Consider the following 17701-nt stretch of genomic DNA (forward strand, 5'->3'; position numbering starts at 1 on the left):
TGTGTAGCCATGGGGGCAGCCATTCAAGCACAGGATACACAGTAGATAACAGATAAGTACTACTATAGTTTATATAAACAAGCTGCTGTGTAGCCATGGGGGCAGTCATTCAAGCACAGGATACACAGTAGATAACAGATAAGTACTACTATAGTTTATATAAACAAGCTGCTGTGTAGCCATGGGGGCAGCCATTCAAGCACAGGATACACAGTAGATAACAGATGAGTACTACTATAGTTTATATAAACAAGCTGCTGTGTAGCCATGGGGGCAGCCATTCAAGCACAGGATACACAGTAGATAACAGATAAGTACTACTATAGTTTATATAAACAAGCTGCTGTGTAGCCATGGGGGCAGTCATTCAAGCACAGGATACACAGTAGATAACAGATAATTACTACTATAGTTTATATAAACAAGCTGATGTGTAGCCATGGGGGCAGCCATTCAAGCACAGGATACACAGTAGATAACAGATAATTACTACTATAGTTTATATAAACAAGCTGATGTGTAGCCATGGGGGCAGCCATTTAAGCTTGTTTGATAATAAATAAGCGTAAAAAACCAGAGTGGATTTGATCGGAGTTTGTAGCAGAAAATATTGAGATAAATTCGGACTTTGATAAATAACCCCCTTAGGGTCACTGACATTCTGGGCTTTTAAAAAAGCTGCTAGACATTCTTTTTTGCGTATTGTGTTAACCACAACACATCCAATGATGGGCGAATCTGACCTATTTGCTTCACCAAAAAGTCAAAAAATTGCTGAAACGCATTGAAGTCTATTTTTTCTGATGTGCAAGGTGGCGCAGCCAATTTTTTTTTTTATGCGCAGCAATTTTGTTTACCCATTGGAGTCTACGAGCTTCATTTTCATGGCGAAACTTGCCGATAAATCATTACACATCTATGGTTTTTGCTATTTCTTGAGATAAACAATACAACCAGGGAAATTGATGGTATTCCATGTCTGGTCCATTGTAGATAATTAAATTACCAGAGCACATATAATCCACCTATATATTGGACCTCTGCTATATAAACAACCACTACAAAGAGTGAAGGAAGGAAGTTTGTATACTGGGAATCAACAGTATTTACCTTGCAATGACCAAATATGGAGTAGCTTAAATTGAACATGAAATAATAAATTAATGTAAAGTGCTCAGGAGATTCTTAGAAAGTTTACACTGATTTTGGGGGGTTAAGCATTTAATAATTTTAATAAATTAAGCATTTAATAATTGATTGAGCAAAACTGGGGCATATTAAGGGAGTGAAGACATTTCTGATTCAGGGTTGTGCTAAAATGGAATATATGGGGGATAAATATGATTTAGGGTTGGGCATAGAATGGAAACAAGTAGGGACTAAAAGTTGTTGAATTGACTAGCGATATTCTAGAGCAGGGGTTCCCAACCTTTTTCACCCGTGAGCCACATTCAATTGTAAAAAGAGTTGGGGAGCAACACAAGCATGGAAAATGTTCCTGGGAGGTGCCAAATAAGGGCTGTGATTGGCTATTGGTAGCCCCTATGTGGACTGGCAGCTACAGGAGACTCTGTTAGTAGTACACCTGGTTTTTGTGCAACCATAACTTGCCCCAAACCAGGAATTCAAATATAATCACCTTCTTTGAAGCCACTGGGAGCAACATCCAAGGGGTTGGGGAGCAACATGTTACTCACGAGCTACTGGTTGGGGATCACTGGTCTAGAGGTATAAATAACAATCAGGGATAAGGTATAAATACACTTCTGTTTGTGCTTCCTTGGCCAAAGTTTTTTTTTCGTTGGGTTCCTCCACTGGGACACCAAACAAGGGAAAGTTGTGCTCACCACTATTTTTTAAAACCATTAGGCGGGGGTGCAATGAGGGTGTGACCACAAAATACATATAGTCAACTACAAGAGGTCCTCTGCACTCAACCCATTATCAATATATTTAAGACAGAGACATTTTGTGCTACTGCTACTAAAAAATGCCTTACCCTTTAAACAACACAGGGATTGTTTGTCCATATATTGCAATATATTTAAGCTGGCCAACTACGTCAAAGTCATCCCATATCTGGCCAGTCCTACGCTTAATTTTCATCTGATTCATTAAGAATTCAATTGCTTAATTATACATTTTACAAAGGGACTAAGTTTTACCTGCAACTTACTTGCTGCTTTCAAAGTAAAACTCCCAAACTTGGCTGCCCTTTTATTAGACACCAGTGGGATCACCTGACTATAGCTGGGAGGGGTGGGAGCTACAACATGGAGCTGGTCACTGCTCTTGTATAACTATAACAAACAAGGGAAAGTTGTGCTCACCACTATTTTTTAAAACCATTAGGCGGGGGTGCAATGAGGGTGTGACCACAAAATACATATAGACAAATACACTGGGACACCACCTAGAAAACTAAATTTGTCCATCTTTTCCCCTGTCTCCCCTTTATGTCAATATAATAAATGGTATCCCAACTGTATTGTAAAAAATAGCATATTACAGATTTATTAGTAAAGTTCCCATAACAGAAATGTCTTCCACACTTTATCTGTTGGGAATATGTTGAAATCTCCCCAACATATTATAGTCATTCATTTTTATGTTCTTTTCTTTTGTTTGGGAAGCCTTTAAATTCCCATCATTTAGTATTACAAATTGAATACATTCACATTTTACTAGGAGGAGAATTAAATTTATGCAATAACAATACAAAGAAAATCTTGTTATAAGCATTAAAGACAGAGTCAAGGAAAGAGAAGGGAAATGGAAATAAATGTAGGTTAGAGGTAATGTTTTTATTAGAAGTTCCGCAGGCCAGCCCATGGGAAAGTCAATATCTTTTGATTCCACACATTAATGCAATTATTTGCATTTTCTGAGTTTTTCTAGTGAAGGCTGCAGTAATGTGATATATGGCCGAGAGCAATTCGGGATTGCAATGTCTCACAGGATGACGTTCTGAATGTAGTAACATACAGGCTGGAATGAATCATTCCTCTGATCTTGTTAGGATTCACAATATCACAGAGCTGGGAGAAAAAAAAAATACTTGCGCAACAGATGATAGAGTGAAAAGGCAAGAAATGGGAAACTTTTCAGAAGAATACTCCTGAGTTGTCCTTCTTATTTTGTTGCTGATTGCCTACTCTGTTATCCAGGTGTAAGGTTTACAACGGGGAACCGCTGTAACCGAGGAAAGCCACTCCATGGGGAGTGGATATGGTGGAAGCCCAGGGGTGTAGCCATAGGTGATTGGAGGCAAAGACATGATGAAAGTAAATTGTAGGTTTAATGGCAGCCAGAACACAAAAAGGCAGGGACAGGCAAAAAAGGCTAATCAAGGTATCCACAAGGTGAGGGAAACAATGGGGAACACAGGAACAAAAGGTACTCACTCAGGAACAAAGTACAAGGTATTCAAAGACATGGTTTCCAAGAATGAAGGTTTCCAGGTTTCAGATAACAAGGGGTTCAGGTAACAGGGTTCAGGTAACAGGGTTCAGGTAACAGGGTTCAGGTAACAGGGTTCAGGTAACAGGGTTCAGGTAACAGGGTTCAGGTAACAGGGTTCAGGTAACAGGGTTCAGGTAACAGGGTTCAGGTTACAGGATTCTGGTCGGCAGGTCTGGAACAAACAAATTACATTCAATGACTCAGCCCTGAGCAAACCTCAGGGTGGGGTTTATAAAGGGAAGGTGATTAGGAATGGGAGACACATGAGGGTAAATGAGGTGGGTGGAAAACAGGGAGGAAACATACTGTGAACAGGCAGATAAACAGAGACCTCAGTGGCTCATGAAGAAAATGCAGCCAGTGTCCAGAACCTCAAAAACAAGGGTTTGAGTCCTGGGCTGGTCCTGACACCAGGATACCAAACTTAAATTTTTCAGTAGACATGATATACTACTCTTTGTCTGCTCACCTAATTTGGTTTCTATAGGAAGTGACTTCTTTTGTCTCTATTGTTGGTGTAAATGGAAACACCTAGGTGGAAATAGAATTCTGTTTCCAAAGAGGTATGGATTTTCATGGTCTTTTCTGGATCGTTAGGGTTACACGTGCTAATACTATCTTCCATTTGAATACTAATCTATATATATATATATATATATATATATATATATATATATATATATATATATATATATATATATATATATATATATATATATATATATATATATATATAGAGATAGAGATAGAGATAGATATATATACACACAAGTCTGAGGGTTGCCAGCACTCTTGATAAAGTTGATGAATTTGCCTGGGTGCAGTGCCAATAAATTATCCATAACTACTGCAAGAAGGTCAGTACTCTCATGGCTTACAAGAATAATAGCATTTATTGTATATAACTAATGTTTCAGCTGGGTCCCTAGCCTTTCTCAAAGTAACAAATTGAACATTAAACTGCCTTAAATATACACAATGGCGGGAAAAGACAGCTAGTAAAAGTCACATGATCAGTAATACAATCACTATTAGTACTATCACTTTAAATACTTAAATGATCTAAAATCCACACATAAACAAAACTAGACAATATATATCTCCCCTAGTTCATTTCAGTTAGTGGCAGATTCGAAGTGAATTCGACCAAATTCGAGGGAATTTTCCAAGTAAAAAAATTCGAAATTCTAAGTCATTTTTTGGATACTTCGACCATCGAATACGATAAATGGATCCAAAATGTATAAAACACAGTCTCCTTATACACAGTATGCCCGATGATATTTCTGAGACCCACTAACTAGTAGATTCGTTTCCTTCCCCTAAAGAGCAAAATATGATCAGGTGTATTAAAATAAAGACATGAAATAGTTTAACCATTGTTATTTTAGCATATAGAGAGCTCCCAATGAATGGTGGAAATATAGAAATTGTATATTAGTATTGAATTAACTATGGATGTAACAGCCCATTGTAGTTAGGTAAATTGATACCTTGTGCTAAATATACTCTAAATTATTATTCCAATTTATTAAGTAACTAAATAGATAACATCTGCGGTTACAAATGTCTTGTTTTTAACTGTATGTGAAATGAACTAGGGGAGATATATATATGGTCTTGGATTCAATATATGTAACACCTATTTATAGGGGCCCCTAGATATATATATGTAAACAAAAATAATTCCTTCGTAAATTATAATCATCAGCTCTTCTTCCTGGTAACCATCCATGTTGTTCTTTCAAAACAACAGCTGCTGCTATTTCTCACACTATATTAATCCTTCTTAGATTTTCTTTCCTTCACTTGGTATCAACCTGTTGCACTTTGTGCTCTTAATTCTCACAGGGTGATCAACTTATTTTATACTTAAACATTTTTTTGTTGCTTTTCATTTTTGTTGTTTTTAAATATATTATGGCTGTGGGCTCAGGGTTTAAGGCCCATAAATAAAGACGGGGAGCTGAAAAATGAACAAGCCGGTGATATTTAGGCAGAAATAAGTACAGTACATATTTATATATAATGAGGCCAACACTGCGCCAGATTTGAATCACTGAGAAAAAGTTACCTTATGATTGTAATATGTATTAACATACATAGTATCATAGTATTAAAATGTAGGGGATCAAACAAATCCTTCCCCTAGTTCACCTTGTTTGATATAATGTGGGTTGAAAAATAACAACAGTCCATCTAGACCAAACCTTCCAGATATGGCGGAATGAAGGATCATTGTTCTTTATTTGACAAACATATGCCCACATGCCCTTCTAACACACATGGTTAATAGCTTAAAGGAACAGTAACACCAAAAATGGAAGTCTTCTAAAGTACCATAATGCAATGTTGCACTGCACTGGTAAAACTGGTGTGTTTGCTTCAGAAACTCTACTATAGTTTATATAAACAAGCTGTTGTGTAGCCATGGGGGCAGCCATTCAAGCACAGGATACACAGTAGATAACAGATAAGTACTCATATAGTTTATATAAACAAGCTGCTGTGTAGCCATGGGGGCAGCCATTCAAGCACAGGATACACAGTAGATAACAGATAAGTACTACTATAGTTTATATAAACAAGCTGTTGTGTAGCCATGGGGGCAGCCATTCAAGCACAGGATACACAGTAGATAACAGATAAGTACTCATATAGTTTATATAAACAAGCTGCTGTGTGGCCATGGGGGCAGCCATTCAAGCACAGGATACACAGTAGATAACAGACAAGTACTACTATAGTTTATATAAACAAGCTGTTGTGTAGCCATGGGGGCAGCCATTCAAGCACAGGATACACAGTAGATAAGTACTACTATAGTTTATATAAACAAGCTGCTGTGTAGCCATGGGGGCAGCCATTCAAGCACAGGATACACAGTAGATAATAGATAAGTACTACTATAGTTTATATAAACAAGCTCCTGTGTAGCCATGGGGGCAGCCATTCAAGCACAGGATACACAGTAGATAACAGAAAAGTACTACTATAGTTTATATAAACAAGCTGCTGTGTAGCCATGGGGGCAGCCATTCAAGCACAGGATACACAGTAGATAACAGATAAGTACTACTATAGTTTATATAAACAAGCTGCTGTGTAGCCATGGGGGCAGCCATTCAAAGATATAAACAAGCTACACAGCAGCTTGTTTATATAAACTATAGTAGTACTTATCTGTTATCTACTGTGTATCCTGTGCTTGAATGGCTGCCCCCATGGCTACACAGCAGCTTGTTTATATAAACTATAGTAGTACTTTTCTGTTATCTACTGTGTATCCTGTGCTTGAATGGCTGCCCCCATGGCTACACAGGAGCTTGTTTATATAAACTATAGTAGTACTTATCTGTTATCTACTGTGTATCCTGTGCTTGAATGGCTGCCCCCATGGCTACACAGCAGCTTGTTTATATAAACTATAGTAGTACTTATCTGTTATCTACTGTGTATCCTGTGCTTGAATGGCTGCCCCCATGGCTACACAGCAGCTTGTTTATATAAACTATAGTAGAGTTTCTGAAGCAAACACACCAGTTTTATCAGTGTGGCATAAAAGAAAATTATGGTTTCATTACTTTAGAAGATTTCCATTTTTTGGTGTCACTGTTCCTTGAAGAATATATGCTAGAAACATATAAGATGCATTGCAAATCTTTCCAGCCATATGCAAAGACGTGTTTGGCCCAAGGTTTCTTTGTCTTATTTAAACCTAATCTTTTTCCTTTCTCACCGAATATCCAAGATATAGATGTTAATCTAATGATAGTGCTGCACAACATAATTTCGAAGACAAATGTAATTTGCAGGGCTGTTTTTTCCGGTTCATTTTGCAGTTCTCATTATGTCCCCAGAGCTCAGCAGGTTTGTAATTGCCTTCCTGGAAATTTGGGTTTTGTTTTGTAATACTGATATTTTGTCTGGGAACTTCATTATACGTGCTGGTTCCTAACATCCATATATTGTATTCTACAAGGTATAAAACTGACATACTTAACCCCTTTAATGGTTTATAATTGTTCATAAGCAAAATACCATAAGGAAACATTGCACAAGGGTTCTGCTCTTGACCCATGATCATCTAGATGGTCAAAAGATGTGCTTTCAATAACATTCAAAGAGGACCCTTCCCATCTATGCTTAGTCTGCTGCATGTGGAGTGTGTTTATAATTAGTGTCCTGTGACCTTCATTCAAAGGTAAATAGAGTTAGGGGGCAACATCAGCATGAAAAACATTTGATTGCTGCGATTGGCTATTTGGTAGCCCCTGTGTAGACTGGCAGCCTACAGAAGGCATATAGGAGGCTCCATGTCACATGTGAGACACATTCAATTGTAAAAAGAGTTGGGGAGCAACACAAGCATGAAAAGAGTTCCTCTGTGCCAATTATGGATTGTGCTTGACTATTGGTAGCCTCCATGTCGACTGGCAGCCTACAGGAGGCATATAGGAGGTTCCATGTGACCTGTAAGTCACATTCATTTGTAAAAAGAGTTGGGGAGCAACACAAGCATGGAAAGAGTTCCTGGGGTGCCAATTATGGACTGTGCTTGACTATTGGTAGCCTCTATGTGGACTGGCAGCCTACAGGAGGCATATAGGAGGTTCCATGTGACTTGTGAGTCACATTCAATTGTAAAAAAAAAGTTGGGGAGCAACACAAGCATGAAAAAAGTTCCTGGGGTGCCAATTATGGACTGTGCTTGACCATTGGTAGCCCCTATGTGGACTGGCAGTAACAAGGAGGCTCTGTTTGGCAGAACATTTGGTTTTATGCAACCAAACCTGCCTCCAAGTCAAGAATTAAAAAGAAAGTATCTGCTTTGAGGCCACCGGGAACAAGAGCCAAGTGGTTGGGAAACAATATGTTGCCCATGAATCACTGGTTGGGGTACAGAACTGCCTCAGTTGACACTGTGGAACCCTGGATGTGGCAGTAGCTCTTGGGTTCCAACAGCGAGTTTCGCCAGTAGTTGCACCAGGCTTGTGCTCGGTGAATTGAATGCAAATGTCATTTTGAAACGATCACTCTGACATGATGTAGCCCCCTCTCTGAAAATGGTAGATGCAACTTGCATCCAATTTGCCCCAAACACAATGTAATAATGCAATTACACTGTAATTATGGGGTAAATGGTGCATTATGGGTAAACCATCTGAAATTGAACTGCACATCCATTCATAAACACAATTTCCATTGATGCTCTAAGTTTAGCACTGCTCCTCTGTGTTTCTTGTGTCTGTCCAGCACTATACTGGCTATATATTATTATCAGTATAGTGTTACTAAGTTCAGATACTTAGTGCTGAGCATTTAAACTCTAGACACTGCAACCAAATAATATCAATAACCCACGTGCAAACATGTTAATATGTTATTAAGAAGCCGCATGATCTTTGCATGTGTTCTTTATTTCTGGTTAATAAGGTAAAGGCTTAAAGCACTAAAACGATATGATCCCAACTAATCCAACATCTATGACAGAGACACAACTAGCACATGTTTGCAGAGACACCTGTCTTGGAAAGCCCAAGGCACCATTTGAGATCATTCTGGCTATGTCTTTACCTTTCTAACAACTGACAACCATGTAACCAATTATCAAATTAATGGACCAATTTTTAAATCTAGGACTTCAGAGACTCAGTGTACTATAGCACAGGTGCCAAAGTGCCATATAATAGCCCCTCCAACTTCCATTTTCCAAGTAAGATAATAAATGCAACAGTTCATATCAGGCTGTTTTCTTTCTTTTCTTCTTTTTTTTTTATCAGGTCACACTAATAACCATAGTAGGCATTAAACCCAGTGATTATCCGAACACTTGACAGATGGTAGGCTGTTAATTTGAAAGTAGAAGACAGTGATTGCCAGGGCTTCTGAATTCGCTACGTAAAAACATGAAATGTCAAATAATCCTGTTTTTGGCTATTCTGCTTCACTTACATAACCAGGATTTCTTCCCCATGAAAACGGCTTAATTACTGTGTTCTTCAAATCAGTGGAAAGTTAATAAAAAGAAAACATCTTAATTGCATTCATTTCCAGTGGTGAAAATAACATGGCATGGGATGGATTTTATATCAGAATCAATTAATAACCAGTTTAGGACCTACTTCATCCGATAAAGGGCCATTCCAATCAAACACTTGTGTCAAGCAGTAGGGATTTCTTTTCTTCAAAATGTATTTCATTCAACTGTCATTTTTATACATGTGTAATTGATAATGCACATTTTGATGTGCAATATAAGTATATCAGAAGTCATAAAGGAGTTAGTATCAATTGTGTTATAAAATCCAGAAGTTTGGGTCCACCACCTGTGTATCTACCTTCCACTCTGCAGCCAATCAGTGGTATGTGACGTCTTTATACACATCATACTGTATATGCTAGTGATTGTCTTGTCCATAAAACTGAAGTTAATCTAGGTGTCCTCAGTAAGGATGACACTACTTATCTCCACCTTCCTTCTCCTTATGTCACCAACCTCTTTAGTTCTTCCACTGGTTGCTCTCCAAGTCTTAATGATCAGGAATTGAATCCTTTAGACTGCATCTGAATCAGTAAACCAGCCATTCTGAGTGTTATGCATAGTGAAAGGTTTTTGACACTCCTCACCCTAACCTTGGTTTGTCTATGTCAAGGGAGAAAAAAAAAACATGTCCTTTCTCCATCATATCATTCTCTGACCCCACTAAGTGACAAACAGAGGGATGTCACGTTCATGTGGACAATTGATATTCTGCAGATGTACTCTGAGATGTTCATGTATGGTTGACCTCAGTCTAGAACTGCATATTTTTGCCTGCTGGTGTTAAACTAGAAAATATTAAAAAGATCTGGCAAGTGCTATAACCTGCCCAAAGCTTTGTTGAACTTCTGAGTAGTTTGGGTAAAAAAAAAAAGTCCTTCAAAATCAGAATATGGGGTGGAACAGAGTGTGACTGGAAGGGCTCTCATCAAAACTTGTAATTTATAATGTTTATCTATTAAAAATGCTATGCTTGCTTTAGATAGTATTCTTGGTAGTATTGGGCAGTATGAGTATCTGTGTGTACCAGTTAAGCTTCCCTCAATCTGTATTCAACTACACTTAGAGGATATTTATCAAAGTCCGAATGTATCTCGATATTTTCTGCTACAAACTCAGATCAAATCCACTCAGGATTTTTATGTTTATCATTAAATTTTCCCAAAAATTTGCTTTCAGAAAAAAAAATATCAGATTTTCGTGTTTTTTTAGGATTTTTCATCTGATTTTCACAATTTTTCTGGAATTTTCACTCGAAAACTTCGGGGTATTGCACGGAACCCATCGCACATCAAAAAATCATTCGGACGTCTCCCATTGACTTATATGCAACCTCGACAGGTCTGAGATGCTGGATTTTCAGATTCTGACTTTTCCATCCTCGGGGTTTAATAAATTCTGAAATTTTTTTTTAAAAGGCAGATTTTGTAAAAGAAAAAAACACTATTTTTTTGTGATTTTTGCATTTTTGCATTACTGTTACATGGTGACCACAGGCTGCTCTTTGAATGCACAGCAAGCAGAAGGCATACTGTATATAGAATATAGCCTAGCCTGTGAATGGTATTGCCCTCGATAGCTGGTGAAAAAATATTTTCTATTGGTTTTTCAGTTTTGTTCTGTTGAGGCAAGAGAGTGAGAGTATGTGTGTAGAGGGCTCTCCCAGGCCATTTTCTGACAGTTCTCTCCTGATTGGATTCCTTATATCATTGTATTTCTCATTAGTAGATTTTTACTGTTACTGTATTATTATTATTCTATATTTGCCATTGGCTTCTAAACATAACTTATTCACTTTGAGATTTCAGACCATTTTTCTTATTTATAGAACCCCCTGCCTTTTATTTGTAGCATTCCGGTTCTTTCTTTTTCATCTTCTGCTTTTCTTTTATTGTCTGTTATTATAGAAACCCCATTTGTTTTGCTTCAAATAATGAATCTCTTAGAGCTCAATTAAATTCGGTGAGATAATCTACTTGGTGAGTCATTGTCATGTCTTATTTTGTTTGGAAAACACACAAACACAAATTAGATTTCTGTGCATTTTGCTGATCAACCGCAGTTTGCAAGAGTTCATATTAAGGGTTTTAGCATCTGGGGTCTTTTGTCATTAGTAGTTAAGCTACTCATCGCATCATGCATCAGTATACAGTCATTCTGATATTGTAGAGTTACTCCTTAGATCAAATTCTTTGAAAGGGGGCTTCCCCTAATCACATGACCTAAAGAACCAGCTCTTAGATTCTGCCAAAAAAGGCTCAAATTCAGAAAATAAATCACTTATACCATTAAATTACGTGAGATAATCTTGGTGAGTCATTATTACATTTTATTTTTATTTCCTGAGGTTTTCAGGCATTATTAGTTAACTGACTCATAACATTATGGGGCCAATTTAGTTGAGTTTTTTATGTCCAAAACTAGACTTTTTAGATCGCAAAAAAAAAACCACATTTTTCACGATTTATTATACTCCAAAACTGCTAAAAATCTGAATCCAAATATACTAAAACCTGTCGAAGTCATGAAAAAGTAAATGGAATATGGTCCCTTTTGCCTTCATGATGTTTGTAGGTTTCAGGCTGTTTGACACTGGTTTTCATTCAATAATCCAAATAGACTTCTTCAGGTGACAATTCAAAAAAAGTCACACGATTCTAATTGTTGCATGATTTTGTGAGACTTTTCCAGCACAGATTTTTTTCCATATTTTTACTATATGTGCTCATTTTGTGTAACAATCAGTATACAGTTAATCACATAACCTACACAGCCAGTTCTTGGATTGAGCTGAGTCCTGCTGAAAATTACTTGGATTTGGCTGAATCTAGGATTTAGTATATCTTTAACTGGAAGGGAGCTAGAAAAGAAAACCTATGGAGTTTAGTTAAGCTAAAAGTGGTATCAGCTGGGCTTAGAGTTTAAAGGGACGAGGAGGAGAATGTTTGTAGGCACTGAAGGACCAAAATTATGAGTTTTGGAAAGCCATCTTTTCTTTCTCTACAGCTAGAGGTTTTTGGGGAGCAGAAGCAGTCAAGATATAATATTATTTGAGTAAAACATTTTTTTCAATTTTTTTGTAGAAAAACAAATTAAATAGATTAATTCTTCTAAATTAGTTTAAATTCCCAAATTTTCAGTTTATTTTTTTCCATGCCTTTATAAATAGCCTCCCTAGCACCAAAAAGACAACTAATGCTAGGTCAAACATAAAGGGACATTTTGTAAGTTAGACATTTTTGTAGGAGTCAACTGGAGACGTCAGGCTGAGACAAATTGGGTTTAATCTCAAGCAGAAACAAAACATTTTCAAAATCCCAAATCAAGCAGAACTGCAGGGACATACGACTCCTTGCCAAAACAGCCAGAATATTCATTGGCCTCAGTCAGAAATGCAAATTTTATCCGGTGGAATGCAAAAGCTCAACTTTGTAGGGTTTTCCATATCAATGCTGCCAAGGAACAGTGGCAGAGAATGAATCTGCTGGCAAAGAAAGGGCACAAAGCAGCAGTGGGATTTGTTTTAGGTAATGTGAGACATATTTTCAGCCGAATATATGTAAACTGGAAACATATTTATCATACACTTACAAGTGTATTAATGCAAGTGTGTCCAGATATTCATATCAAAACATATTGCTATAGGTATCTAGAATGCTACAGTATGTTTTAATTGGACACAAATTTGTTGTACCAAGGGCTCAGTCTTATATTGATATAGGGTTTAAAGCTATACAAACCCATAGCAGTAAGGGGGAACCATGAACACAAGTGCACAGCCTCTCATGCAGAGATTAAGGCTGGAGTGGGACAGATACTTACTTACTCATACTCAATTGGTTACATGTATATTTGGATGGTCAAAGAGAGGTTGCTTGCATCAAATGAACAAGGTTCCATACACATTTACCTTTGTATAAATAATTTCTATCATTTTTAAAACCTTTTGGGGATATAGAATATTGGGAGAAAATATGGCTCCATTTCTAGGAAACCATACTAAACGATCAGCCAATAGCATTTACTTGCAATTGTGTTTGGCTATGAATACAGTCTACTGCATACATTTTCTGCCTTAGCTATACCACTTTAGACCTCCTGCTCAGTCCCAATCGGACTGTTGGTGATGATCACATAGATTTGGCCACACCACTGCTCCCACATTTTTGGCCACTTCACAACACTTTAAATTAGGAATTTGGTGCATCCCTACTTTAATACATATAAGTCACCCAAAAAATGAATCTGAAGTGTGGATGGTTGCTGAAGATTACTGTACAGCAGGGAAGGCTGGATGACCAGTGATGTTGCCACTCAATCTAAACAAATTCAGTAATTCAAGGACAGTTTGTTGCACACCACCTTCCTCTGCCTTGTCTTGACTGTTCTCTACAGTTATTGTGAGGGAAGCTAGAAAGGGTAGGAACTATAGGGAGATCAAGTAAGGAGCTTCAAAAGTGACCTTAGAGTTTGATTGGGAGGGGGGAATGGCACAGAGGACAGCTGCAGGGACATTGACAAAAGCACCATGAGAGGCAATTAAAGAAGTTATTGGCACCACCCACATCACACACCTATAAGATTAGACTTCATCATTGGTGATGGGCTAATTTGCGCCGCTTCGCTTTGCCGGAAAATTTGTGAATTTCCTGTGAAATTCGCGAAACAGTGAAAAATTCACAAAACAACGCCGTCCATTTTTTTGGACGCCGGCGAATTTTTGCGGCTGTTTTGCAAATTTACTCGCCGGCTGCGAATCCCGCAAATTCTCGCCTGGCGAATAAATTCGCCCATCACTACTCATCATGAAATCCTATTGCTGTTTGACACACCAATATCTAAGATAACGACTTACAGCAGCAATATGTCATAGATCTTCCCAGAAATTAGGTTTCATCTTTAGCATCAAAAACGTTGTTGCTTTTTTTTTTTTACATTACCACTGCGGCATAAACAACTAACTAGCCACCAACTATTCTTTGACCCACTTTCTAAATAAAATATTACTTTCAAATGTCTGCTCCAGGTTCGTCTTGTTATGTTGCTTCTTGCAAATCATTTTTGTATGTGTGATTTTGCCTTTCATGTAGCCTCCCATGGGAAGAGTTGGGGTTTGGTATATACAATTTTAGTCTGTGCATGTGACTGACTTGTTTTCTTGTCCTGCTAGAGGTGCCTTAGAAAATGTGATCAACTATGTACATTATGTCTAAGCCTGGGGTGCGATTTAAACCATGTGACAAGCTAAATATGTATTTATAGTACTGAGCTCCACAGGAGAGGCAAGCAAGATAAAGACAACCTTGAAACCAGATCCGAATGGATCAGATATATTAAATCAGCCATGAAAATTAAACAAAGGGGGCAATGACTCTCAGCAACAGAACAGTGCCCCCTCTTGTTAGTTTATCCTAATATAAGGTCAACTGGGTGTAAAAAGATGCAGGAACGACAGATTGGTGAAAGCTGGAAATATGAGGTCAGGTAGTGAGTGATTGGGATCCAGGAATTACAGATCTTTGTGTATCAATCTCTTCTCATTCATAACTGTTACATTTAGGGGCCCATACATTAAGTTCGAGTGAAGGAATAGAAGAAAAAATACTTCGAATTTCGAATGGGCTACTTCGACCTTTGACTACGACTTCGACTTCGAATCGAACGATTCTAACTAAATTCAAAAGTCGAAGTACTGTCTCTTTAAGAAAAAACTTTGATCCCCTAGTTCGCCACCTAAAAGCTACCGAAGTCAATGTTAGCCTATGGGGAAGGTCCCCATGGGCTTGGCTAACTTTTTTTGGTCGAAGGATAATCGTTCGATCGATGGATTAAAATCCTTCGAATCGTTCGATTCGAAGGATTTAATCGTTCGATCGAACGATTATTCCTTCGATCGTTCAATCGAACTATTTGCGCAAAATCCTTCGATATTCGAAGTCGAAGGATTTTAATTCCCCAGTCTAATATCGAGGGTTAATTAACCCTCGATATTCGACCCTTGATACATTTGCCCCTAACAGTGAAATCGTGATCCAAGGAGCAAAAGCAGATGACTCCTTGTTTAATTAATTCTAATTCATGTTTAATTAATTCTATTTATATTGTCGTGAAATTATCTTGTTGGTGCTTTCATAAATACAGAACATATTCATCCCTACAATGCAAATATATAAAGCCATCAAGTGGTCTAATTGGCCTTCACCCAATATTTTCTAAAAGGGAAGTTGTGTTAGAGATTTTGGCAGTTCTTCTTTTTCTTCCAAATGTTACTTCACGCATCCTGATGGGATGAATCTCACTGAATGACTTTTGGGCTACATTCAATTCAATGATAAAAAGTTATCTAATGGTTTATAATGTGGAAAGTCATTGATGAGATTCATTTTGAAGAGAAAAAAACTTCTCCAAATTTAGTTCCAGTTTTATTCCCATAGACCATAGACTTCAATAGCGTTTTCATATGATAAACTTTGAGATAAGATTTTCTGAATAAAACTGAATCTTGTCCATGACTTTTCATGTGATAAAACCCTTTTTCTTTTAATTAAATCTGGCCCTTTGAGCCAGATTCAATTCCGTGAGAAAAATCTTTATCCTGTCAAAACTCCCGGACGAGCCACAATTTAATTTAGAAAAATGGACCAGATTCAGTTTCTCATGGTTTATCACATGAAAAGTCATGGATAAAATTCAATTTGAGAAGAAAAAAAATTTCTCCAAATACAGTTCCAATTTTTTCCCCATAGACTTCAATAGAGTTTTCACTTGATAAAAAATTAGATATTTTTTTTGCATCTCAAATTGAATCTCTTCCATGACTTTTCACATGATAAAACTTTTTCTCACTGAATTGAATCTGGCCCGAAACTCTATGGGAAAAAAATGGAAGTGAATTAGGAGAAAAGTATTGTGTCTTCTAAGTGAATCACATCCATGAGTTTGCTTGTGATAAACCTTGAGATAACCTTTTCTATTATTCGGAAACATGGGTAGGCCAATTTAATAATTTTTGAGTTTGATTTTATTAAAATTGGATTTTTAAATTCTGATTAAAAATGTTTTTTTCTTCCAGATTGCTAACAAATTAATAAGAAGACACACATTTGAATAAACTCAATCTTGTTAAAGCTTAGAGAAAAAAACTCAATAGCAACATAAAAAAGGGTCGAAAATCGAGGGTTAATTAACCCTCGATATTCGACTAGGAACTAAAATCCTTAGACTTCGAATATCGAAGTCGAAGGATTTAGCGCAGATAGTACGATCGTACGATCGAAGGATTATTCCTTCGATCGAACGATTAAATCCTTCGAATCGAATGATTAGAAGGATTTAAATCCAACGATCGAAGGAATATCCTTCGATCAAAAAAACTTAGGAAAGCCTATGGGGACCTTCCCCATAGGCTAACATTGACTTCGGTAGCTTTTAGCTGCCGAACTAGGGGGTCAAAGTTTTTTTTAAAGAGATAGTACTTCGACGGTCGAATAGTCGAACGATTTTTACTTCGAATCCTTCGATTCGAAGTCGTAGTAGTAGTCGAAGGTCGAAGTAGCCCAAAAAAAACCTTCGAAATTCAAAGCTTTTTGCCTTCGAATCCTTCACTCGAAGGTAGTGAATCGGCCCCTAAGTATTACTTGGCACGCTTGCATATGAGCTCCATATTAGGAAACATTAAGCGAGAGGTCAACTGACGTTCCTTTTCAGACCATAACACAATTTACATCTTAATGACTTGGAAAATGTTACAGTACTTTTTGTGGCTTTGGCAAGATATGCTCTCCTTGCGATTTATATGGCTCAGGTACATTAGTCACAAACAGAACAGGAGACTAGTTCTGAAGAAGAACACGATCTTGACACAGAAAAAGTTGGCGATGCCTACATTTTTAATTATTTTGTTCTATATCACAAATTTGTTTTCTCTCTAAAAGTTTACTGTGCAAAATATTACTTTTAGCAATAGTGCACAAATTTCTGCCAAGCAAATAGCGGAAGGGGGACTTTTAAAAGACTGTTCAGAATATTTTCCTAAGGACATATTCCAGGCACGACAGTACAATACAAATTCAAATGCAAGATCTGACTGCCTGATGTGTGGGAGCAGAATTTAATTAGTACATTAAATTAAAAAAATATATGTATTGTTACCACATTATTTCATAAAATAAGAGGGCTCAGGAAACATCAAAGATT

This window comes from Xenopus laevis, chromosome 4S, assembly GCF_017654675.1.
Source record: "Xenopus laevis strain J_2021 chromosome 4S, Xenopus_laevis_v10.1, whole genome shotgun sequence".
NCBI lineage: Eukaryota > Metazoa > Chordata > Amphibia > Anura > Pipidae > Xenopus > Xenopus laevis.